At 51.8% G+C, this 25,624-nt stretch overlaps 1 protein-coding gene across 1 annotated transcript in view; it reads right to left on the reverse strand.

The window, feature by feature from the left end:
* Window positions 1-24,908, reverse strand: part of LINGO1 (leucine rich repeat and Ig domain containing 1) — a 75,409-nt gene extending 50,501 nt beyond the window's left edge. The window contains exons 1-2 of the mRNA XM_047074405.1: window positions 24,777-24,908; window positions 12,668-12,753 (exon numbers count right to left, since the gene is read on the reverse strand). The gene's annotated coding sequence lies outside the window, so the exon portion shown is untranslated. The remainder of the gene's footprint in view (window positions 1-12,667; window positions 12,754-24,776) is intronic.
* Window positions 24,909-25,624: the final 716 nt, after the last annotated feature.

The raw sequence follows: 25,624 nt of genomic DNA on the forward strand, positions 1-25,624 counted from the left end.
TAGTTCTAAGAAGGCCGTGAACCCCCAGGGCAGGGGCCAGGACCAGATCATCTCAGCGTGCTTAAGACCCTCCACAGGATGCAGCACCGGGCACGCAGTAGCCAACAAGTGCTTGTTGAACAAATGAATAAATGATGTGAACACAGGGACATACTTGCCAAGTCCCGGAATGAGCTGAGACACAGCTTTGAACATCTCTTTCGAGGGTGGGCAGCTTAGCAGGCGGGGCTGCCTCTCTGCCTCAGGGAGCCTTGCAGTCAGACACTGGGCCCTCATTCAGCAAATACCACCGGCTGGGCAGTCAATGTGTGAGACCCCCGTCCTCAGAGAGCACACAATGCTCCCAGGGCAGCACGCACACTCCAGGGAGCCAAGGAAGGGGAACCACTTGCCGATTATGCCACCTGCTGTGGGGCCAGTACTGGGCTGGGGACTGGGGGGGGCAAGGAAGACATGATGATGGCCCCTGCCTGCTCTGGGACTCTCATGGAAGAGAGATACAATTGGAGGAAATGACTTGATGGACAGAAGAGGCAGAGGAGGGGTGGCTCAGCAGAAGGGCTTGGGCAGGCTCAGTTTCCTTGAATCTCAGTTTTCTTCATCTGTAAAATGGGGATAAGAAGTGTACTTATTAACCCAGAGGGTTGTTATGAGGATCAAATTCTTGTAAGGTGTTTTTTATGTTTATTTACTGAAAGAGAGAGAGAGAGAGCATGAGCAGGGGAGGAGCAGAGAGAGAAGGAGACAGAAGATCCGAAGCAGGTTCCATGCTGACAGCAGAAAGCCTGACGTGGCGTTCAAACTCACAAACTGCTGAGATCACGACCTGAGCCAAAGTCAGATGCTTAACCGACTGAGCCGCCCAGGCACCCCTCTTGTAAGAGGCTTTTAACAGAACCTACCATAGAATAAACACTCAAGAAGCAAGAGTGGCCACTATTGCTTATTTTATCATTAGTTCAGACCAGCCCTACACTAGGCGTGCAGCAAACAGGCAGGTTGGCAGCAAGGGAGCTGAGAGATGTCAAGGACTGAGTAACTTCTCCCTCGATAATGGCAGGCTTGGCTTCCTCTGCTTAAGAACCAAAGGATCTAAAGAGATCTGGGTGGAGGGACACTGAGGGGAGAACTCCCTGGAGGGGGGAGGGAAGCCTGAAGCAGTGGGCAAGGAATCTCCCAGGGATCTGAGTGCTCATCTTAGCCCTTCTGTCTGAAACAGCGCACGGATGAGGGGGCATGTGCAGTGGCCTGCAGGAAGGGGCTATGCTTGCCTTGCTGTGGAGACTGGCACCTGGGGAGATATGCAGAGCTGAATGTGGCAGAGCTGGGAGGTTCTCCCAGATGGAGGAGGGCAGAGGGCTGAGGAGCTGCTCTCCTGCCTCTGGCCACCCGGGAGGGCTTGCACAGAGCCTTCCTGGGTTGTGGCTGATGCCTGTGGGCTTTCCCCAGGGGTGCGGAGGCCACTCTTTAAAGGAAGCCATCCTAGCAAAACAGGAAGGGGTGAGGGGCCATGGAGCGAAGGAGACAACCTGGGAAGTGAGCTCCCAGGGGGATGAACGGGGTGAAGGGTGCTCTCGAGGGCTGTGCTCAAGGACAGCAAGCTCCCAGGGGGGAGAAGGGGACAGCTGCCGACCTTCTGCTCAGCCCCCTGCTTCTCCTTCTCCCTACTAAAGGCCAGTCCCACATCAGCCTTGTCAGTGTGACATTACCAGGTTGACATTACTAAGCCAGAGCTCCTCCACTTGTCTGCCAGATCGGGCCTCAGCCGTGGAGGAATTGCTAACTCCAACCACAATAAGGAAATATCAACGATGGACATCAATATTATTACCTCCCTGTCCCCACCTGTTGATTTAGAGATGAACAGAGCCCTGGGGCCATCTCTCCCTGTGGAGAAGGGAGCACCCTCCAGCTGGATTCATTCATGAAAGTGGGGCCTGTTTCTTCTGTTCCCCTCCACCAACGGCCCAGGGCTGGGGCTGAGGGCAAAGGGTCCATGTGCAGGGAGGAGGGGCTAGTCCTCCCGCTCAAAGCCTTGGCTCGCCAAGTGACTTCAAGCATGCCTCTTTGCCTCTCTGGACCTCAGTTTCCTCCTCTGCCAAATGGGTATGATAATTCCAGTCCTGCCTACCTCGTGCAACGTGGAGGAGAGAGTGAACTGCAAATGCAAGACTTTTATTGGCTGGAGGAGACAGGTGGGGTAGTTGAGGGGCTGGGGGGCGCTGACAAAGGGACAGACAGGTCCCAGCTCAATGAACTCTCAGAAGCACTTATCCTTCCCACCCTCCCAGCCCCACATCCAGCACTCAAAACTTGGTAGAAACCAAACACTAAAGTCAGAAGAGAGGCAAAGCCTGACTCCAATGTACACACAGCAGGCCAGCTGCCGTCTGGTGTCCCTCACCCCTGAGCCTGTGAGGACTTCGCGGCTTTCAACCCACACCCAAAACCCTGAGTACCATGCCAGTCACAGGCAGCACTCACACACAGGGCAGCCCTTCCCCCACCAAGAGGGTGTCGTACGCAGGTATCGTCCCGAGAATCAGAGGAACACGGCATCGTGGAGAAGCACCTTCAGGGGCAACCCAGGCAGCTGTGTGAACTGCCCTGTATATGCCAGAGTATCGTCAGTCGCTGGCGCATATAAGCGCGCACACTCAGAACACACACGTGTGGCCAAGTTCATAAATCAATGTGCACAGGCCAGAAACAGGAAGCACACACAGGTACACACACGTGTACACATGCAGGGTCTCAGGCCCAGAGCCAACGCTCTTCCTAGCCTGTGGAAACCTCTCCCTGTCGAGAAGGAAATCAAAAGCCCCATGTGGCCTTCCAGGCACACGTGGCCTCTCACGCTGTGGCCAAGCCAAGCAGCAGCGATTAGGCGGCTGGGAAGTGCAGCCCAGCGTGGCCTGAATATTTCACGGGAGATTTTGCTTCACAGAAAATCCCTTCTTCGCCTCCGTGCATGTCAGGGTATAATTACCCATTAGGTAGCAGAGCAGAAACCTGGGAGGACGTGCGTGCAGCTCCAGGTCTGGGCCCCTCGCTCTGCCTCTGCCGTACGCCTGGTCTGGCCCAGCGGGGCTCATCCCACCTCTCACCTGCCTCTGAGGGAGGGACAAACAGATGGCATTTTGGGACACGAGGTGTCCTGGCCCAGGGTCACCTCTGCCCTAGGTCTTCAGACTCTGTCCCCACCTAAGGAAGTGCCAAAGCCTCCCATCCTCTTGCCCGCCCTACTCAGGACCTCTCTGCAGGGGCGGCTGGCTTTTCTCACTCCCTTATCTTCCTCTTCTCTCAACTTCTGGCAGTTTCCTGAACAAATGGCAGAGAAGAGCAAGACAGAAGATGGAGAGAAGGGAGAGAGGGTATCTTGGCTGATCCCTGGAGCCCCCCTCGTCTCCCAGCGTTTGCCCACCAGGGTGGGGATAGAGGGGGAGCTTCACACCTCCCTGTAGGAGGACTCTCCCTTACCCTTTTTGCCCTAGAAGAAAGATGTCCACTGGGCCTAGGTAACCTCAGGTGGTATCTCCTCCTGGAAGCCCTCCAGGACCCCTCTCCAGGTCAGAAGCCTTCTCTGGCTCCTACAGCCCCCATCTCCCCTGTATTTCCCTCCATCACTGTTCTGTAATCAAGGGCTCAAAACGCAGATGCCCACAGGGGCCAGAGAGGAGGTGACAGAGCGTGAATGGGCACCGTAATGCTACCGGGAATGGCAGGACCTGAGAAAAATGGAGAGCACATGCCCTGATGGAGGCAGCAACGCCAAGTGATGTCATGGCCCAGCGATCCACCTCCCGGGGTAGACACAAGAGAACAGAAAACATGTCCCCACAAAGACAGTTACACAAATGTTCATAGCGGCATTATTCATAACTGCCAAAAAGAGGAAATGATCCCAATGTCCATGAATGAATGCATAAACAAAATGTGGTATATCCATAAAATGGAATATTACTGGGCCATAAAAAGGAATACTGATACGTGTTATAACATGGAAGAACTTTGAAAACATTATCTTTAGTGAAAGAAGCCAGACCTGACAGGCTACCTGGTGTATGATTCCATTTTATTTGAAATGTCCAGACTAGGCAAATCCAAAGAGAGGAAAGTAGATTAGTGGTCGCCAGGGCTTTAGGCATAGAGAGAGGAGGAGTAACCACTAATGGGTACAGGGTTTTCTTTTAGGGTAATGGAAGTGCTCTGAAACAAGGGCAATGACTTTTGTCACTCTTGTGAATACACTGAAGAAGACTGAATTGTACACTTTAAAATGGTGAGTTTTGGGGAATGCAAACTGGTGCAGCCACCCTGGAAAACAGTATGGAGGTTCCTCAAAAAACGAAAAATAGAACTACCCTACGACCCAGAAATTGCACTACTAGGCATTTATCCAAGGGATACAGGTGTGCTGTTTCGAAGGGACACATGCACCCCCATGTTTATAGCAGCATTATTGACAATAGCCAACGTATGGAAAGAGTCCAAATGTCCATTGATGGATGAATGGACAAAGAAGATGTGGTGTATATATACACAATGGAGTATTACTTGGCCATCAAAAAGAATGAAATCTTGCCATTGCAACTATGTGGATGGAACTGGAGGCTATTATGCTAAGTGAAATTAGTCAGAGAAAGACAAAAATCCTATGACTTCACTCATATGAGGACTTTAAGAGACAAAACAGATGAACACAAGGGAAGGGAAACAAAAATAATATAAAAACAGGGAGGGGGACAAAACAAAAGAGACTCATAAATATGGAGAACAAACTGAGGGTTGCGGGAGGGGTGGTGGGAGGGGGGGATGGGCTAAATGAGTAAGGGGCACTAAGGAATCTACTCCTGAAATCATTGTTTCGCTATTTGCTAACTAATTTGGATGTAAATTTAAAAAAATAAAAAATAAAACAAGTTATAAAAATAAAATAAAATAAAATAAAATAAAATAAATAAAATAAAATAAAATAAAATAAAATAAAATAAAATAAAATAAAATGGTGAGTTTTATGGTATGTGAACTGTATCTCAATTTTAAAAAACAAAATTGTTTGAAATGGAACAAAACAAATCCACAAGCCACATCCCTGGTTGGGGCCTCCAATTTCTGTCCCCTAGTTTACACATCTGTCTCTCCCACAAGAATGGAGAGTTGGCCCTACCTGAGGCCCCTCTGTGGTCCCCAGAGCGGGCACCCAAGAGCAGGCACTGATCCACAACAGTGGCCAAAGCAGCACATTAACCCAGGCCACATCTTGTGCTTTGCAAAACCTCCCTCAGGTGGCTCTGGCCCAGAGTCACAGCTGGGTCTCAGGCAAGGCCACTAAGGCCCAGTGTCAGTTGACGTCCTAAAGTCATACAACAAGCTGGAGGCAGAAATGGGCAGAGGAGCCAGGCCTCCACAGGGCAGCAGGTGGCCAGCCCTGAGTGGGCACAACCGTGAAGGCAGTTCTGTTGCTGCTTCCCACCTCACAGCCCCCCAGGTTCCCCAAGCCTCAGAATTGAGTCCACTTGCTGGATCTGTCCCCAGTCTCCACTGAGGCCCTGAAAGCAGCTCAGCCACAGCAGTGAGGCCCCTTCCCTCACTCCTTCGTCAGCATCCCCAGCCAGCCCACAATTGCTTCCCATAATCCCTAGGCACAGCCCGCACCATGACCTAGACACCCAGTTTCTTAGAGGCCCAGCACGACGTGACTGGACGCTCAGGGTTGGCCATGGGCAGAGGCCGAGCTTCAGGTGCAGAGTGGCACTGGTGGGGTGACCAGCCATCCTGGGACTGACATATATGCTAAAGTGGGACAGTCCTGGGCAAAACAGGACAACTGGCCACCATACCTGGAAGGGCCTCATCCCCTTTCTCTGCCCTGATGGGTGAGCCACAGGGAGAGGGGTTTCTTCTCCTGAAAGGTCCTTCTCTCTCTTCCTCTCCTGCTCACCTTCTTTTACTCTGCCATCCTGACTCCCAGAACCTTCCATCAGCAGAAAGGAATCCTCCCTGGCAGCATCTCCTTCAGGTCCCTTAAGGACAGCAGTTTCCAGAACCAGCCCTGAGATCCCATGTGTTTGCGGGGATGCGGTGGGGAGGGGCCAATAGAGTAAGGCCCTTCATCCCTCCTTCGTCTGCAGCCACCCTGGAGCCATCAGCTCCCTGAGGCAGGGAACTGTTTTCTACTTGGTTCACAGCTGTGTCTCCAGAAGACCAGGTGCCCAGTAAACATTTGCGGAATGAACGACTGAGTCTATTTTCCGCTCCAAGCTTCCCCCACTTCTTTGAAGTGCTAAAGAATAAAAGAGGGGAAACTCCTGGCCTTGGGAATAAATTCTGAAGTCTTCAAGTGGCCATGGAGGCCTCCTCCATCTGACCCCTCACACCTCTCAGCCACCCCCCAATTCACGACAGGCCCCAGGCCAGCACCCGCAGAGACCCCAGCAGGTGCCCTACCTGGAGGTGCTCTTGAACCTGCTCACAGATACTGAGCTCAGCTCCTCCCCTCCTGGAAGTCTTCCTTCATCACTATTTGCACCCCTCCCAAGGGGCTCCCTGCCCAGCTGAGCCCTTGCAGCAGCCCCGGGTACAGGAGAGAATGAGGGAAGAGCTCAGTGTGTGCCTGACGCAGGTTACCTGGGACCTGGGTCGGCTTCCCGCTGGAAGGGTGTCTGGGAGTCTCAGGGTCTGAGTGCCAGCAACTGGTGTAAGGCCAGGGGGAGGCTTACAGAGGAGAGGAGGGGAGGGAAAAGACAGAGAGGAAGAGGGGAGATGTAGGATTCCAAGAAGGCTGTCAGAGTCCACACGGTGATTAAAGTGGTCGGGTGGCCAGTCACCTTCAGATACATGATATCCCCCAAAGACACAGATCACTGCCCATGCGCAGAGTGAGGTTAAAGGAGGGGAAGGAGGCCCTTATGGGAGAGAAAGGCCAGCTTTACACAGTCACATCTTTCTTTACCTCCTGCCCTCATGCACCAGTGGGCTGGGAGGCTGTCGGGTACGTATCTGGGGCCTCGCACTAAGTCCTGACCCTGCTCACACCAAGCCCTAATCCTGGTCACATACTGAGTCCTGACCCTGGTCTCACATGGAGCCCCAATGCTGCTCACACACTGAGCACTGACCCTGGTCACACACCAAGCCCTGACCCTGGCAGGGTAGACTGGCCCTCAAAAACCTAGAAGAGGTTCTAGACACCTCAGCCTCTCTCCTATTACTACTCCTCAAGGCTTGGTGACAGATCTGGTCTACGGGTGTCACAGACAAGTTCCAGCTCTGAGTGACTGCTGGCAGCTGGTGCCCAAGGTAGCTAATGGGTGTCTGATTTCCTGACCTTCTCAAGACCAAGACTGAGAATGTGACAAGCCTCCTCTGATACCAGGACCCAGCAAGTATCTAATAGATGTCAGCCCCAGTCCCGGGTTTCCACACAGTAGCTGCCACTCCCCTACCCCCCTCCCCTCCCACATGGATCCAGCTCCACCTCCCTCTCTTGCCCAGGGCCCAGAAGAAAGCTGTGAATTGCTGGGTACTGGCCTCCCCCCCCCCCATCACCCCTCCCCCTTCCTGGCCTTTCCCAGCCCAGATACGCATCACACCGGCCCCCATTCAGTGTCCTCAGCTGGCTGTCAGCTAATCCCTGCAGAGGTGTTAACTGATAATTAAGATGTGAGCTGTAAACTTAAAGTGTGATTCCCTGCCAGGAGTATTCTGGTTTTAACAGGTTCCTCTTCAAAATGGGAAAACCTTCAAGACCTAGGCAAATAGCAGGCAGGGAAGCAGAGTTGGGCGGGGTGGTATATTTTGGGCCGGAAGCCCTTCTAACCTTCCTGGAAACCACTCCCCTTCCCCTCTCCCTTCACCTGGGTGGATAGAACACAGGCACGGGAGCAGAAAGCTACCTCCCAGTCTCGGCCCCACTTCCTAAGAGTTGATGCCATTGGACATGTGTGATGAAAACCTGCCGAGCCTCAGTTTCCTTGTCTGCAAACGGGTATACGACATACATACCAACCCCGCAGAACTGTGCGGGCACACAGGAGGCCCTCAATACTGGACAGCTCCCGTCCTCCCTAACTTCCCTTCGCTTCTTCCCTCACTGAAGGCGACTGTGTCAGCTTGCATTCCTGTCCCTGCACACTCCACCCTCATCCATCACCAAGCCTCGACTTTCTCACAAAGATCAGTGCAATCGAATGACGGCAATGGAGCTGCAGAGCAGGGAGGAAAGCTTACTCGATGAAGTGTCAAAGCCAACTGGCTGGTCTTTTAGGGAAAAACACTTCGATCCCTACCTCAAACCACACACCTAAAAACAGTCCAGGTGAACTACAGATTTAAATATTTTCAAATATCATAAACGACTAGAAACAACGTAAGACAACATTTTCAAAGCTTTGCAGTGGCCAAGGCCAGAAACTCTAACGGAAAAGAGTGGCAGACCCTGACTACAGGACAGTTTTCAACATTTCAGGGTTAAGAAAAACTCTATAAACTTAAATGACAACCCCCCCCCCCCCACACACACACACAAAACTGTAAAAAACATTTGCAACATACTACAGATAAAGGGTTAAATCCCTTAACCTCTTATAAATCAATTTGCTCTTGCAAGTCAATAAAATGTATTTCACACAACCACCGCCCACCCACCCCCCAATCACTGAAGCCAAGGTCATCTGTGATCTCCCACAGCTAATGCATGATCAATGCTCCCTCTGCACCTTACTCAAACTTATGCTTGACCCCTTGGCTTCCAGGACCTCATACCTGCTTGGTTCCCCTCCACGTCACTGGTTGCTCTTTCTGACTCACCTTTTTTGGTTCCTCCTCAGCTCCCCAACTTTTAACTGAAGGAAGCCCCAAGGCCAGGTCTTTGGTCTTTCTTCTCTTTTCTATTTATATTCACTCATTTGATGCTCTCAACCAATCTCAAGGCTTAAAATACTACCTTTATGCTGATAACCCCAGATTGTGTCTCCAGCCCCAAACTGTCACCTGAACTCCAGCCTCACACATCCAACTGTCAACTCCACACTTCTTGAATGTCTACTTCGCATGTCTCCAGCCAGGGTGTGCTACCTAGGCAGTCACACATTGTCCCTGAGTGTGGTTTAATGCTCTACTGTTACCACTTGGCGATTCTTAATCATTTTTTAAAATAAAGGGCCACCATTCCATTTTCATTTTGCTCCAGGCCCCACACATTACATATCCAGTCCTGTCCACAGGTGAGCTCTTCTCCTTCCCTACATCAAACTCATTCTTCCTCCTCGCTGTCCAGTCTGTTGATGTCCAGTCTGTCGCTGCCCTTCCAGATACTCGGGCCCAAATGCTTGGAGTCATTGCTATGGACTAAATGTGCCTCTCAAAAGTCATATGCTGAATCCTAAACCCCTAATGTGATGGTACTTGGAGGTGGAGCTTTTGGGAGGTAATTAGGATTAGATGAGGTCATGAGGGTGCAGCCCTGGTGATGGGATTAGTGTCTTTATAAGAAGAGGAAGAGTACACCAGAGCTCTCTATCTCTCTGTGGTGCACAAAGAAGAGGTTCTATGAGCACACAGATGGAAGCTGTCTATAAGTCAAACAGAGGGTCCACACCAAGAACTGAGTTTGCCAGCACCTTGATCTTGGACTTCCAAGTCTCCAGAAGTGTGAGAAGTAAATGTTGTTGTTCAAGCCACCCAAGCCTATGGTATTTGGGTATGGCAGCCCAAGATGACTAAGACAGTAATCCCTGGCTCTCTCTGTCTCACACACCACCTCATCCAATGTGTCAGCAAATCCTCTTGGCTCTACCATTAACACGCACCAAGAACCTCTTCACTTCTCCCCACCTCTGCCAAGCCCCCCTGCTCTAAGCCCCCACTGTTTCTTCCTTGGATCACTACCACAGCCTATTGACTGATCTCCCTGCTTCCCTGGCCTTCACAGCAGCCAGAAGGATCTGGTTAAAATGAAATTCAGATCACGTCATGTCACTATTCAGAACCTTCCATGACTCCCTTCTTCATCCTGAGTAAAAGCCAAGTCCTCAGGGTGGCCCATGTGGCCCTGTGTCATGTGCTCTTGATCCCTCTCTGGCCATACCTCCCACTCTCTCTCACTCCCCATGTTCCAGCCACTCTGGCCTTCTCACTGAGCCCTGCACGGACCAGGCCTGCCTGGCACTGAGGATCCCAAGCTGTCCACCTGATTCAGTCTCTTGCTTCCTGCCCGTGTCCTGAAGTGCCACCTCCCAGCAAAGTCTGACTACCAGATCCAGGCTCCCCAACATTCCCCACCCCTGCCCTGCTTTATTTTTTCCTCTTTTGCACTTAACACTACCACACACACACACACACACACACACACACACACTCATTTATCTGTTATAAGTTCCATGGAGCAGGTCTGTTTCATCAGTTTTGTTTACTGCTAGGTCCCCAATGCAAACAGTGCCCAACACATAGTAGGTGCTCAATAAACACCTACTGAATGAATGAACAGATACATAGAAAAATGAGCTGAGGACATAACATGAACAGGCAATCCACAAACGAAGAAATTAAAATGGCCAACAAACATATATGAACATGTTCAACCTCATCAGTAATCAAAGAAATGTAAAATAAAAGCAGTTTTACCTAACAGATCAGCAGAGATTTAAGGGATTGCTAATGCCCATGGTTGGCAAGGATGAGGGGATGAAGCCTCTTGCACATAGTAAGTCGGCACAACCTTCTGGAGGTTGACCTGGCTGTACAGATTAACTCCTGTAATATGCATGCCCTCTGACCCAGGCAGTTCACTTTCAGAGACACTCCTTGAGGACTCATAACCCCAGTGCATGGCCATGTACAAACTGGGAGGTTCCCTGAAGGAGATCTATAAACAGCCAAACACTGGAAACAATCTAAATGGCCACTGACAGGATTAACAATTGATATAAGGCTTAAAGACCAGCCAAACAACTGGACATAAAAGGATTTGAAAGAACTCTGGAATGACCTACACAGTATGTTGTTAGATGAAAACTCAAATGACACAGCAGGATAATTAGGATGATCCCATGCTTTTGCTTTTAAAATATGTTTATAAGTGCACAGACAAAAATTTTGGAGGAATAAATATTGAACTAATTAGCAGTGTTTAGTCGTGGGGAGGAAGAGATTACGGACAGGCCTCGAACTGCATGCTCTACATACTGCTGGATTGTTAGACAGATACATAGATAGATACATAGATGGATGGATGGATGGATGGATGGATGGATGGATGCATGGATGAATAGATGGGTGGATGGATAGATACATGCATGCATAGATGGTGAGTGGGTGGATGGATGGGTGAATGGATGGATGGATGGATGGATGGATAGGTGGGTACATGGATGGATAGATGGTACATAGATAGATAGATAGATAGATAACATATAGAGAACATATATTACATTACTAGTCAGAAAAATGACTCCAACTGCCAAGAAGACACTTCTGTCACCCCAGTGTTGAAAGATACAGAAATAGGACATTCCAAGCCCTCCATTATCTGGCCCTGCCTCTTCCCTGTTGCCCCCCACCCCCCCAGCCCCACACCCCATGCACTCTGGGTTCCAAGCACATGAGACAATTTTCTATTCTTGGTTCTTTTTGCAGCTCCAGGCCCATCTCACAGCTCTGTTCACGGGTACAGAGGCCCAGCCAGCCCTACCTCATGGCCTCCTTGGCCTGGACTCTGCTGTCAGAGAGCCAGAGAGGAGAAGACAGGCATCCTGAGAGCACAGTCAACAGCCTCCAGCGGGAACCCCCAGGGCTCTGCCCCAGATTGGCCTATGGGAACCTGGGGGATCAGGAGATGCCCACTGATTGTGACCTATTCAGGCTTGGCCACCCCTGGGTCCAACACATCCACCACAGGCACTGGAGACAGCTGATCCGAAGGGGCCAAGGTGGACCCAGCAGGGAGGACTCCGCAGGAGAAGAGGGGCACTGGGGCCCCCTCAGGCCCACTCAGGTTGCCAGATTTAGCAAAAATCTGGGGATATACTTATGCTAAAAAATGATTTGTTGTTTGTCTCAAGCTCAAAATTAATTGGATACCCTGTAAAGTTTTCTGGCAAGCCCAGCCCCAAACCCATCCCACCTTTGGGGCACTTGGCCCTGAGCAGAAAGCCTTCATCTGGGGTGCCCAGGAGCAGCAGAGAAATGCCAAGTGGCTTAAAAGTCAGCTGGGCTGTTCCTGGTGCCCAGGAGGAACACCTCTGCCCTGGAGGGGTCCTGCATGGAGTAAGAGCTGTCACTCATGGAAGCACACACACAGGGCTAGCATGGCGACTCTGGCAGAGAAACGCCAGAGTGACAGCAAAGGGAGCCCCACAGAGACAGAAGTACCACAGCCAAAGTACTTAGCAAGTGTGTGCGGTGAAACGACACTGAACAAACCGCAGACAGCAACCATGTCAGAAAAACCGAGGCTGGCAGAATTAGATGTCCTGGGGCCTCTCAGTGTCCCCAAGTCCCCCAGGAGGCCCTGCTACTGTCAGGGCCTTCAAACCACACCTGTGCCCCACACCACTGCCCCTGGGAGGGGCTCATCCACAGAGGGCCTTCCTGCTCCTCACTCCCAGAGCCCTCCCACCCAAAGCAGAGGCGTGAGGCGACATGAGTCCCCTTGCTTTCCCCTTACCTGGGTCAGACGGCGCCGGGAGGCAAACAGATCAGCCTCTGGGGGCCCGGGGAGCAGCAGCCTATTGGTCGCGGTCCCAGCATGCACTGCAATGGGAGAGCAGGAAGGTTAGTGCAACTATGATGGGCTTCTGCTAGTCAACCCAGGATGTCTGGCCTCTGCCTCACCAGCACCCACAGCACCCTTAGCAAGGTCCCAAAGGCCCCCTACCCCCGGGCCCTCCGTGCCAGTCCCCTGTCCCAGCCTGCAAGTCTCTGGCTGGCTGAACACTCCTCCCCGCAGGAGGCTCCCTGACCCCTCTCCTCCTTGTCAGGGCACCCCTCCATCACATGGCCCTCCTCCTGCACGTGGTCACAAGCTGCTGTTTCCTGCCTGCCCCCCTCACCCTGCCCTGCTCCTTGGGCTGCCTGACCCACATCAGAGTTTCGGTCACCCTCTATATATGCCCCCCAGTGGTGCCATCATGCCCAGAGAGAATGGAAGCTCCTGCCCTCGCCTCCTCCCTGGCACAGCACCAGCCTCTCTCTGCCTGGCCCCCACCTCCTCCTGATCCTCGCAGGCCTGGCTCCTTCTCCTCATCCAAGTGTCCAGGTTCAGTTCCAGACACCTCCTCAGAAAGCCCTCCCTGACCTCTGTATGAGGGCGGCCCTCCTAACCCGAGTCACGCTACTCTGACTGATGTCACTCCAGTTTCCCTGTCTCAACAACCTCACAGCGAGCATTTTTTTTCCAGGCAGGTTAATTGAGCTACAATTTACCTAGAGTAAAATCTACACTTTCCAGTGCAGTTCTGTGAGTTCTGACAGCTGCATGCAGCCATGTTACCACTACCACATTCAAGGTCTAGAACAATTCTACCACCCGAAAAGTCTCCACGTGCTGTCCTTTTGTAGCCAACTCCTCCCCAACCCCAGCCCCTAACAACCACTGATCTATTTTCTGTCTCTATAGTTTTGCCTTTTCCAGAATGGCATACAAATGGCTTTATCTGTATGTATCCTTTGGAGCCTGGCTTTATTCATTTAGCATATAATGCATTGGAGATTTACCTTTGTTGTTTCTCTGTTGTTCCAAATTTCATTCTTTTTTATTGCTGAATAGTATTCAATTGTTTACCCATTCACTAGCTGAAGGACATTTGGGCTGTTTCCAGCTTTTGGTGACTATGAATAAAGCCACTATAAATATTCACATACAGGTTTTTATGTGAACATAAGTTGTTACTTCTCTTGGGTAAATCCCTAGCATTAGGATTGCTGGGTTATATGATAAACATATTTTTAACTTTATAGGAAACTGCCAAACGGTTTGTCTTCTCTTTTCTCTTTCTTTTTTTTTTTTTTTTTTTTTGCCAAACTGTTTTCTGAAGTGGCTGTGCCCCATATTGCAGTCTCACCAGCAACATATGAGAGTTCTGGTTGCTCAGTATCCCAAAGCTTTTCTCATCAGGCCCTGCCAGACACTCTGGGTTTCCCTGGCCTCGGCCACCCCAAGTGGAAAGAATGAGCCAAAGTCATGGCCTTGGGTCTTCTGAAACCCTTGCTCTTAGTGGTCCCACAATATCCCTTGTACAGAGGATTTTACTGCTCACTAACGTCTGGGTGCATTTCCTCCATCCCAGCATAGTGTCCCCTACACTTTCTCAGCGCCCCCTTGCAGTGAGTTGAGGCTATATGAGAAGAAGTTTTGGTCGGTGGGCTAGGAACAAAAGTGGTGTGTGTCATTGCTGGGCCAAAGCATTTAAGACTCTACCACTTTCTCTTCTTTGCCACAGTGACTGGAAGAGACCATGTGTTCCAGGTAGGACAGCTACAAGATGGTGGAGCTTCTATCGGCCTGGGCCCCTACATGACTATGGACCAGAGTCTGCCACCCTCCCCACTTCCCACACTGGATGTATAATGGAAACAAAGGATATACTGTAAATAAAGGAAGAAAGAATAAGGGAGGCTTTGTTGCACTAAATCACCAAGAGTCCCTAAAAAACCTGTTGGTTTAGCACAATCTTGTCTTTCCTACCATATCACCCCTGGCCACTTGGGGCACATGACCTGTATTTGGTTTGAGGGGATGCTTGATGACTTTCTGAGTGAGAGAACTAAGCTCCATTTGGGAGCCCCTAAATAACTAGGATTTCAGTGGGGGGCAGAAATATGTCAACCCCCAGTTTGAAGGGTTCTCTATCCACAAGGAAAAGGGGGAAGTTTCAGGGCCTATAGCAGGATCCACCAGCAGGGCAATTCCCATCTGGAGAAGGGACATGTGAGCAGAGGCAAGCGGTAGCATTTCCATGACAGTGGGGCCTTGGCTTACATTCAAGGGCTTGAAATGCACTTTAGAACAAAGGCTGGGGCATCCTCAGAGCTCTGCCCCTGACTCTGGTCTAGGATCAGCTCTAGAAAGGCCCTGGGGCCCCCTATGAGTCTTCCCTGGATTGACAACTGGGGGTGGGGGACTCTGACTCGTGGCCCTGGAACCACGAATGACAGCAAGCTTCAAGCTTAATTATACACTTATATTTTGAACTTATCGGCACTTTACTTTGGCAATTATCACCTGAAATGTTGTGTGCTTCTGTGGGACCATGCAGGGAATAGGGAGAAGAGACAGTCCCTCAAGATAACAGGCTCTGTCAAGCGACCTGAGGGGAAATCCCCTAATGTCCACAAATGCCCCTGTGACTTCCTCAATTTTTCCAAGAAGTAAGATCTGGCTGTAGTAAAATATACTCCCTCCCCTCCACCCCTCCTGAAAAACAAAAAGGGTACAACATGGCTTCCTTGACGCCATTAGAAAAAGACCCTTCTATCATAAGGGCAAACTTGAGAAGGTTCTTAAGTGTGAGCACCGATGCTGGTGTCAGTGTGTATCCAAAGGCTCATCTGGCTTTGAACTTTGGCCAGGCTAGTTGGAAATCACAGCACGGCACAGCACCCTATAGAGGTACTATGGTATGCTGGGGAAGGGGGCTTGGGTTGGAGGTGGGGGAAGGTGTTGAAGAAGCCCTTGGGACAAAGCCAGGCTTGGTGGAACCTGGGGACAGGCTTGGTGGGACCCTGGGGACATGGTGACCAGGCTTCCCCAAAGCAGTCATAAAGAATCTTCTGCCAGGGCCTTGGGGTGGGGGTGGGGGGGCGGGTCTGTAGTCAGGTGTAACAGTCCCCTGGGAAGGACTGGAGTGAGTTCTGCCATCCGTTGGGTCAAAAATAAACAGATGTGACTGATACCATGCAAATGAAAACAAAATCCTACAAGAAACAGGCAATAACTGCTCCATTCTTTATCACAAGGATTTCTTTACCTGGGAGCTTATTTCAATGATGAGAAATCCTTAATGGTGAGTTTGGTGATTTCAGTGATAAATTTTTAATTGGGTGCAGACCTGAGGTTTTACCCTGGTTTGAACACCTTGCACCCACCCCTCACAGCCACAGGATGTGCTTAGATATGCTCGTGGGAAGAAAATGTGCTCAAAATTTGCTGTGCTCTCTGCTTTTGTTTCCTATGGGCAAGTTTTCTGGCCAACGATTCTGAGAATGACTCATCCTGGGGTCAGGGATCCAGTGATGGCTCATGGCTAGAGTGGAGAGTTGGCTGGCCTGGGGTCAGCTCAGACCCCCCACCTCGAAAGTGCACCTGAGCGTCTATACTCAGGGAGGAAGGAGTTTTAGATCTGGATGTTATGGTCTGGTTCTCAGAGACCGGATAATGTTGGGATGAACGCATGGGCTTGCAGAAAATGCCTGACTAGAACTGCTTGGGGGAGGATTCCCTGAGTGCAGAATGAATCGTTCTCCTCTGAATGGTTTTTGCTGAATGACTGGACTTTAATTCACTGTCTGTGGAGGGCTTTGGGGCTGAAAACAGAGGACAGAGGTTCAAAGGCAAATGTTGAAAGAAGTTCCCACGGGGAAGAGCTGGCATAGGAGAGAGGTGACAGGTGGAGGGAAAATGGAGGAGGAAGAAGATTGAAAAGAGGGACAGATGCAGGTGAGGTGAACACCTTGCTATCATCATCATCGGAGTCATTGTGGAGAGCATCCAATGAGCCCCGAGGGGGCTCAGCACTTCATAGGTGCTAACACACTTAATCTCCACCAACACCCCACAAGGTGAGTACTGTGATCATCTACATTTTCAGAATGGGGAAACCGAGGCACGGAGAGGCAAAGTAACTTGGCTTGTAAGGAATGGGGCTGCATTTCCCACCCATGCGGTCTGGTTCCAGCACTCATCCTAAGAGTCCCGATAAAACTGGGTTGGTCAGGTTAGAAATGAATGAAAGGCTCCTCAATGATGTTGGTGGGTATTCTGTGTGGGTGGTCAGATCTAAGTTGTTGAGAAAAATCCCCTTTCTGTTACTTACTAGCTCTGTGGCCTTGAGCAAGTTACTTAACCTCTCTGGGTCTGGTTCTTCATCTCTAAAATATACTTCATATCTTAGTTCAGATTAGAGTGCGCGTGTGTGATGCTGCCTACAGTACCTGGCAGAGAACAGCTAATCCACAGAGTAGAGCCCACACTATACCCCCTCCATGGAGCCACAGTCTAGACACCAATCTCCAGAACTTGAAGCACGTACATGCGTGTGCGTATGTGTATTCATATGTGCCGTGCTCCTGCCAAGGTGAGTACTCGTGTGCACCTGCAGGCATTTCCCTCCCTAATCCTGTCCCCGATTTAGCCATACACCCGGGCATCACCCCAAAGTCCTTTTTCTCTCCCTCTCTCATCCTCGCATCCTATGATCATGGGCAGTCGATCCCGGAATATTTCCCAAACTCACCTTCTTCCCGTTTTCCCCTACCCCCACCCCAGCACAAAGGTCTCAGCTGCTTCCTATCCTCTTGCTGTCCCCCCTCCACCCGTGCTCCTCACAGTGGCAATCCGAGTGACCTTACCCAGTCACCCATCTGACCTCCACTTAAAACCCTTCCAGGAAGGCTGGCCAAGCAGGATGTGAAACTCACAAGCCCTGAGGAGAAGTCTGACAGATCTGACTAAATAAAGATCTAAAGCTTCTATATGGCCAAAGAGACCATAAACAAAGTTAAAAAGACAAACAGCAGACTAGGGAAAATATTTTCAACACGCACAACAGACAAGAAGTTTTAAAATTCCTAATAATCTAAAAGCTCCTTTATATCAATAAGAAAAAGGAAAAAGAAAAAAAGAAAGAAAAATGAGCAAAGGATATGAACAGTCAATTCACAGAGGAGGAAACACAATGGTCCATAACCGCATGAAAAGATGCTCAGCCTCGCTGGGGAGAAGGCAAGTGAGTGCTGAAACCACAGCAAGACGATTTTCTGGATTAGCAAAAATTAAAAAGCTTGATAATGTTCAGTGCAGAGGACGGCATGGGGAAATGGCCACCCACAGATACTGAGAGCGGGAGCATAACCTGGCCTGGCCCTTTGGAAGAGCACTGTGGCACTACCCAGCAAAATTTAATAAACATACCCTTCACCCGGGCAATTCCATGCCTAGAAATCAATCCCACACAAATGCTTACACATGTCAGCAAGACAGATACGCAAGGATGGTCACTGAAGCATTATTTGCAAGAGTGAAAAACTGAAGACAACCTAAAGATCCATCAACCCAGGAATAGTTACATAAATTACACTATGTCCAAACAAGGGAATATTAGGCAACCATTAAAAATACCACACACCCGTATGCTGGGACACTGACAGATGCCCACAACACACTGGGAAGTGAAAAATGGAAGTTATGGAATAATGTGCATAATACTATTCCATTTTTTTAAAAGTAATATACGGAGGCACCTGGCTGGCTCAGTCGGTGGAGTGTGCAACTTTTGATCTTGACATTGAGTGTGAGCCCCACATTGGGTGTAGGGATAACTTAAAAATAAAATCTTTAAAAAAAAAGTAATATACAATAAATAAATTTGTAAGGCACAGAAAAAGTTCTGGAAGGAGGTACACCAGACCTTGACAGAATAAGATTTAAGGGCAAAGAGGGAACTTCCATACTTAACAGGACACACTTCTGTACTGTTTCAATGTTTTTGCATGAGCAAATATTAAAAAAGAAAGAAAGGGGAAAAAGTACCCCCTTTCATGGCCCTTCACAGGCAGTAGGACTAAACCCCTCAGTGTGGACCCAGGGTCCCTCAGGACACAGCCTTTGTGTACCACCAGCTGGGATCGCCTCCTGGTCTATTCCGACCTTAAGTCTAGACACAGCCAGATCCCTCGTATGTCCCCCAAACTGCCTCTGGGTCTTCATCTGTGTGGTTCCCTCGTCTGGGTATGTCCTTCACTGCCCCTGAGCCTCATCTTTCAAGTTGGTGCTCATGTGTCACCACCTACTGGAAACTCTCCCTGAATGCTGGGCCCTACGCAGCCTCCAGGCTCCCTCCCATAGTGATGGTGACAGTCAACTGCCAGGACGCACACGCAGTGTGTCTGTGTTAGGGCTGTGCTATGTGCTTTACACTGTATTGACTCGCTTAATCCTTAGAGCAACGCTAGGTAGGTTTGTCATCACCTCATTTAACAGATGAGGAAACTGAGGCACGGGAAGACTACATGACTTGTTCTAAGTCACACAGCCAGTCATCAGCAGAGCCAGTGAGTACAGCCAGGCAGAGTGCCCATGCAGCCATCCACCAGCACTGGACTACCCTGGTAGCTGTACCTGGTGGCCCCAAGACTTTCCTGTGAACCCCAAAGGTGGGTTTGCCTTGTTCTTGCCCTCCAGGACTTGGGCACAGGGAGGTCTGCTGGGGCCAGAAGCCTGCCCCCCGTCCTCACCAGCCAGGGCTACAGTGAGCATCTGGCAGGCCACGGGGCTGGTCTCCTCAGGGGGCTGGGGCCACTGCTGTGAGAGGCCGTCTGAGCCAGAACTGCCGAGGAAAGGGATGAGTTTGTAGAGGTGCAGCCCCTCCCCAGACAAGGACCCCGCTACCTCCTGTGCAGCTTCTGTGCGCCAGGCTCTGGGGGTAACTGGCCTGGGAAGCCAGGGCCCTGCCTTTCACACAGATGCAAGGTCAGACACAGGAAAGCCAAGAGCCTAAGATGGGGGGGGGGTAGGAAAGAGCTGGAGGATGGTGCTGGGCAGGGGTGGGGGGGTGACTTCTGATCAGAGTGAGAGCAGACAGGGTGTCTCCATGAAAGAAGTGGCATCATTTGGGCCCAGCCTAGTAAGACGAAGGGGGCCGGAGCAGATGGAGTTGGGGAGGGGAATTCAGGGGCCTGGAACAGCTTGGACAAGGGCCTGGAGGTGGGAACGTGTGGGGAGCCCTGGGAAAGAGTCCTTGGATCTGGCTGGCGGATGCAGCAAGGAGCGAAGTGGCAGTGGATGAGGAGGGGTTTGGGGGGAGGTTTGGGGAGAGAAAGAGGGAGGGGGAACTGCCCAGAGGCGAGGTGGGGGTAATCTGGAGGGGTGGCTTGGCCTAGGATCTGAGCTTGTCAGGCAAGCTTCACCTTTGCACTTGGTGGTGTGACTGGGGCCTAGTTCCTGACCTTGCCTGGTTCCCTCACCTGTATAAATAACCTCCCAGGCTGTTGAGAGAATTAAATGAGGCAGTGATTTACCGCACCCAGAATCCAGGCAGGAGAGATGAACACGTCTGGGGCAGCATGGTGCCTGGGACAGAGGGGTGGCTTCCTGGGTGCATCTACCCGTGCAGCATGAACTGGTGTGTGCGCATGGCCAGGAAAAGTATGCAAATGCAATCCTTGTGTTTACGTTCATGATAATGTGATTTCAGACTCTACTTTAAAGACCTAAGAGAGGCAGAGCCCCACGGTCTTGAGCAGGTCCCTGCCCCACATGGGAGCAGTGGGCAGCTGGCTGGGTGGTTTCTCTAGGCCTGGTTTTTCAGAAAGGAAAGAAGAAGAAGGGAAATGGGCCGGAAGAGGAATCTAGAGGGAGGGATTAGCAGAGGGGAGGAGTGGGGGGGTGAAGAAAGCAGAAGACCCTCGTTCCTGGGGCTAGTCCCCTACCCAGACAGGACCCTCCTCTCTTCCCTCACTCCCTGCTCCTGCTCCAGCAGCATCAGGAAGCCCCACACGCCACTCTGACTGGCCCGGGCTCAAGCACCGAACCCCCAGCCCCCACCAGTGCTGGGGCTGTATTCGCCCAGGTGGGAGTGGAGGAGTCAGAAGCTGACTCCTGCCCCCCCGGGTAAGTTCATTCCCCTGCAGACCACAGAACAGCAGTGTGCAGGCCCGCAGGCAGGCGAGCACTGGGAACCCGCCCCACCCGGCCAGCCGTGTAGCATTAGGCCAGTCCCTGCACACCTCGTTTCCTCCTCATGCAATGGATAAACATGCTTTCCTTGTAAGGTAACGTTATCAGCCCAGTGCCGGGCACCCCATCAACCCTCCCCACACGTGAGTCCCTTGGTTCCTCCAGAGCTGAGGACGGCCTGGAGGAGTCACAGCCAGTTCTTACGGGAGGTGGGGGGGCGGGGGGAGAATCGCTCACCCTAGCACCCCCGCCGCCCCCCGCTGGCACCATCCTCTTCACCTCTTGCAGACCAGTGTCAGCCTCCCCACTGGCCCGCCTCCAGCACCTCCCCCTCCCACCTGCCTTCAGAGGAAGCTCTTAGTACAGATCCTGGGCCCTCAGCCCTCTGGGCCTCCCCCACCTCAGCTCTGATCACTCAGTGCCTGTTTGCTTGTCGCCTCCCCCACCGGCCCTGTGGGCAGGGACCATGTCTGACTCATCTTGGCCATTCCAGGGACTAGTGAGGGGCCTGGCACAGGAGTCCTGCCCACAGGCAGGAGAGCTGGCAGTGAGGATGGACAAATAGGGCCCCTCACCCCTCCCACCCCAGCACCTGTTACTCGGCTGGCATGTGCGTGACAATGCTGGGCTAAGTGTGGGGCTGGGATCAGGGTTCAGTCTAGGACTGGGATCAAGGTTCAGTCTGCCCAGGATCAAGGTTCAGTTGTGGGTGTGGGGTCAAGGCTCAATAAAGGAAGTTCTCTGCCTCTCCACCATGAAGGGCTCAGGACTCCCCCTAGCCTTACCCACTGCTTGAAAACAACATATTCTGCCCCTGGGGAGCTGCAGCCTGTCTTCTCAGTCCTCATTATGCCCACCCTCTACCCTGGCGAGGACCGTTCTGTGCTCCATTCCAGACAGCTATGCCGGGATTCTCATATTCCCATTACCCGAGCCACCACCTGACCCCTGCAGAGGCAGCTCAGGGGCCGGTGTGGGGGGAGTACTTCCTTGCATTCCTAACTGGCCTTCAGAAACACAGCAAGGATGGTCAGCCTTCTGGCATCACTGCATTCCCGAGTCAAGGAGAAGCGTTTTGTGGGTTATCTCAGATTTCTCGATTATCCACCCCACTGCCCTCACTCCATCAGCCCTGATAAAGCCAACGGAGGTAAACCCAGGTCTGACAACACGCAGGTGAAGGTGTCCACTGGCCCGTGCATTGAAATGTGATCCCAAAATGCCTCCATCTGTCGCAGTGCCTCAAATCCCTCCTCTGTGCTCTTTGCTTTAAGCCACGCTTGCCGACCCCCCTCTGAAACCTCCATTCCGGGTCCGCTTTCAGCTGCCTGAGTGTGGGGACTGTTGGATCCCCTGGCCCTGGGAGACTCGGGGCCTACCCGGTCCTGGCACTCGCAGGGCTCAGAAATGGGAGCGGGGTCAGAGACGGCCCTGGGTGGACATCAGAGCTAGGCTCACTTCCAGGAGCTATGGTGCCGGGGCAGGGGCCTGCATCCACCCTGCAGCCCCCAGCCACGCAGCCAAGCCCCCCACCATCCCTGGCTGCTACTCTTCAAGCAGAGGGTCAAGTTGGTTTGCTGGCAAGACACATGGTTCTCATTTTAATTAATTAAAGAAAAATCTAATCACTGCATTAAACTTCTCATTACTCCACTTGAATACCCGTTAAGTAAATTTAATTACCAGAGGATTGGGTTTCCCAGCCTCTTTCATTAGCTTCTGATAAGATGAAAAGTGGGGAGGGAAAAGGGTAGGAAGCAGAACAATGTCATTCCCGACCCACGGAGGGCAGGATGGGTGCTATGCCGGGGCTACCGTGGTCAGGCTTTGGTGTCTCCTTGGGGACGGGCTCAGCCCTAGGCCTGGGGGAGACTCTCCCACCCCAGCTACCCTTAGGAAGGGGAAAGCCTAGTATTTGGCTGAATGTTTTAGCCAAGGCCACTCTTGGTTTTTGATACCCCACCACCTTCTAAAAGAGTTTGAGGCTGCCGAGAAAGCAGAAGCTGAAAAATAAGAAAAGAAATCAGAAAAAGGAGAAAATGAGAGAGAAGTCAGAGGGAAGGCGACTGAGCAACTGTATGTATGCCAGCATCCTCAGCACTTCTCAGAAATGGGCCACAAACCAGCTATGAGCTTCCTAGTGGCCAAGGCAAAGAGAGCAACACACTCTGGCACTGCTGTAGGAACCCACGAAGTATTCGTGAGGAAGTACACACTGGGCCTTGGCCTTTCCATCTGTAAAAAGGGTGCAGCTGGAGGAAGGACTAAAGGAGATAAACATTGGCTGGAGCAGTGAGCAGAGAGGGAGGGACCCCCACAGGCCTGACAAAGAGGATGAGGTAGAGAGCAAGGAAGGGCATAGTAGGTGGGGGAACTGCATGATTGACTAAAGTTGAAGGGAGGAAAGAAGAACGATTAGGGAAGAGGCAGGGGGCACAGGGAGGACACGGAGGCCTGGGGTGGAAAAAGATTCTCGAAAGGCGAGTGGAAGGGACTGGCACTGCTGTCTGGGGCCAGGGGAGCAAAAGCCAGAGGAGGCAGCAGAGCAGGGCTCCTCTAGGACTGGCCAGGCCAGGGACACGATCCTGCCTTCCTGTATTAAGTGGTGCCTTCCCAGAGCCCCTCCTCAGCTCACTGCACCCCCTTCTCCAGAGAATTGCCCTCTGCAAATGGGGGCCACCCACAGGCACCGCAGGCATGGCCCACAGTCAGTGACTGATTGATACAGGGGTACAAAAGCCTGGCCACCTTGTCTAGGGGACAATTCTGTGGTGTCAACTCTACACCAGGGCCCCCTGGACCAGCCCAAGGCCACGACCTCACTCATGGGGCTCTCATACCCGCCCCAACTTCTTCTCTTCCTCCCTTTTCCCAAAAGCCCACCCTCAGTGAACCTCATGTTCACAAATCCTTGTCTCAGACTTTGCTTCTAGGGATCCTGACAATACTTCCTACGCAGCTCCTTCCAAGTTTGAAGGAAACAGGATGTTCCAAACTCCCCAGGAGAGAAAGGGAAGGGGCACAGAAAAGGATTTACTGAGCACCTGCTATAGACACCAGTGCTTCCCACACATCGTTTCAGGTAGTTCTCATAGCACCCCTGCCAGGTGAGGTTCATCGTCAGGTAAGGAAACTGAGGCTCAGAGAGGCATAGGGATCTGCCCAAGGACCCACAGCATATCTGTATCTATCTGGGACTGACTTTAAGCTGTCCAAGCTGGGGAGACTCCACCGATCATTTGTTATTTGCCTCCCTCACTTGGGGGCAACTCCTTCTACCAGCAGGACCCCAAGCTTCCTTTGGGGAAACACCCTGTCCTCACTCCTGGTCACATGGTTGGGGAAGGACAGACCCTGACCCCCAGTCCCTTTAAGTTTCCAAGACCTGTGGACCCAGCCAAAGGGGTCAGGATGATCCAAATCCTGCCAACAGGGCCCAAGAGATCAACCCCAGGGCTTTTATTTGTTCTATCAAGAAAGCAGATTTTGTCTCCACCCCTGACCCCAGATTTAAACCTGGAAGCATACTGCCCCAGAAACCGTTGGCAGACATCCTGTGACCATGTCATGTGAAATGCTCATAGAGGTGGAGCCACCACCAAGGAAGAGGGAGCAGAGAAATGCAGACAGAAAACAGGTCCTGGCCACACTGTTTGAACCGCTGGATGAAGCCCTGCCAGAAGCCCCATCCACCTCTGGATACTTCAGTTACATGAGCTGATACTTGTATTTTATTGAAATAAGTTTTTTTGCGATGTGCAACCAAAGGGATACGGTGACAGATATGGTGTTCAGAAAGGTATCCTTCTTATTCCAGAGACCAAGAAGGCTCAGCTAAGTATTCCCAGGAGCCAAGAGAGAGCAGAGTGGGGTCGCCACCTACCGTGACTGCTACTGTGCCCCACTGAGTCCTGAAGCTTGAGGCGTCCCCGGGCTGGGGTGAGGAGTAGACTCGGAAGCTGGTCCAGGGGCTGGACAGGGACAGAGCCCTGGAGATGCAGGTGGGAGGCTGTGTGGCCTCACAGACTCAAGGCAGCCAGGACATGGCCATGGGATCCCTGGAAAACAGGAGAAACCAGAGTGAGCAGTAGGGTTCATATGGGGACAGAGGAGCATTGGGCACGGGGGCAGGGCAGAAGGCAGCCACGCTTCGGCAAAGGCGAGACCAAAGCCAGCCAAGTTTCTCTCCGCTTACTTCCTCTATTCCCCTGCCCTGGGTACCTCTCCCCCGCCCCCGTGCTACCTCCAGGCTGCAGAAAAGCAACTGCAGAAGGTGGAAGGGGAGAGGAGGGGGCAAGTGTGGCCAGAGCGGGTATGTCAAGTGGTGGTGGGGAGGGAAGCAGCTTCTTCCTGGTGCCGTGGGCTCGCTTCTCACAGCTCCTCTCCCAGCAAGTGCCCAGAACCGGGCTTAGGGCCCCAGGCAGCCAGCACAGGGCAAGATGAGTGAGGCAGCAATCTTTGCTCTCTAGGCCAGACTTCTAAAAGAATCCAGAGAGGACAGCGCAGAGAGCTGCGGCACCTGTCCTCCAGCTGCCCTCCCGGCTGAGAAATCAGGAGACCACCTACTCTGTCTTCATGCCGGCCTCCCTTGGGCACTGTCCCCTGCTGGGGCCACCTCTCTTGGGCCCATATTCTTGCCCAGCTTCTCTCTTGGAGAAAGACACAGGACATGGATATTTCAGACTCTGGACACTACCAGAGGCCCTGGCCTGTGGAAAGCCACTAAGTCTT

Source organism: Lynx rufus, unplaced genomic scaffold (assembly GCF_022079265.1).
Source record: "Lynx rufus isolate CCGP_SWC_20201006 ecotype Redwood Valley unplaced genomic scaffold, mLynRuf1.p SCAF_13, whole genome shotgun sequence".
Taxonomy (NCBI): Eukaryota; Metazoa; Chordata; class Mammalia; order Carnivora; family Felidae; genus Lynx; species Lynx rufus.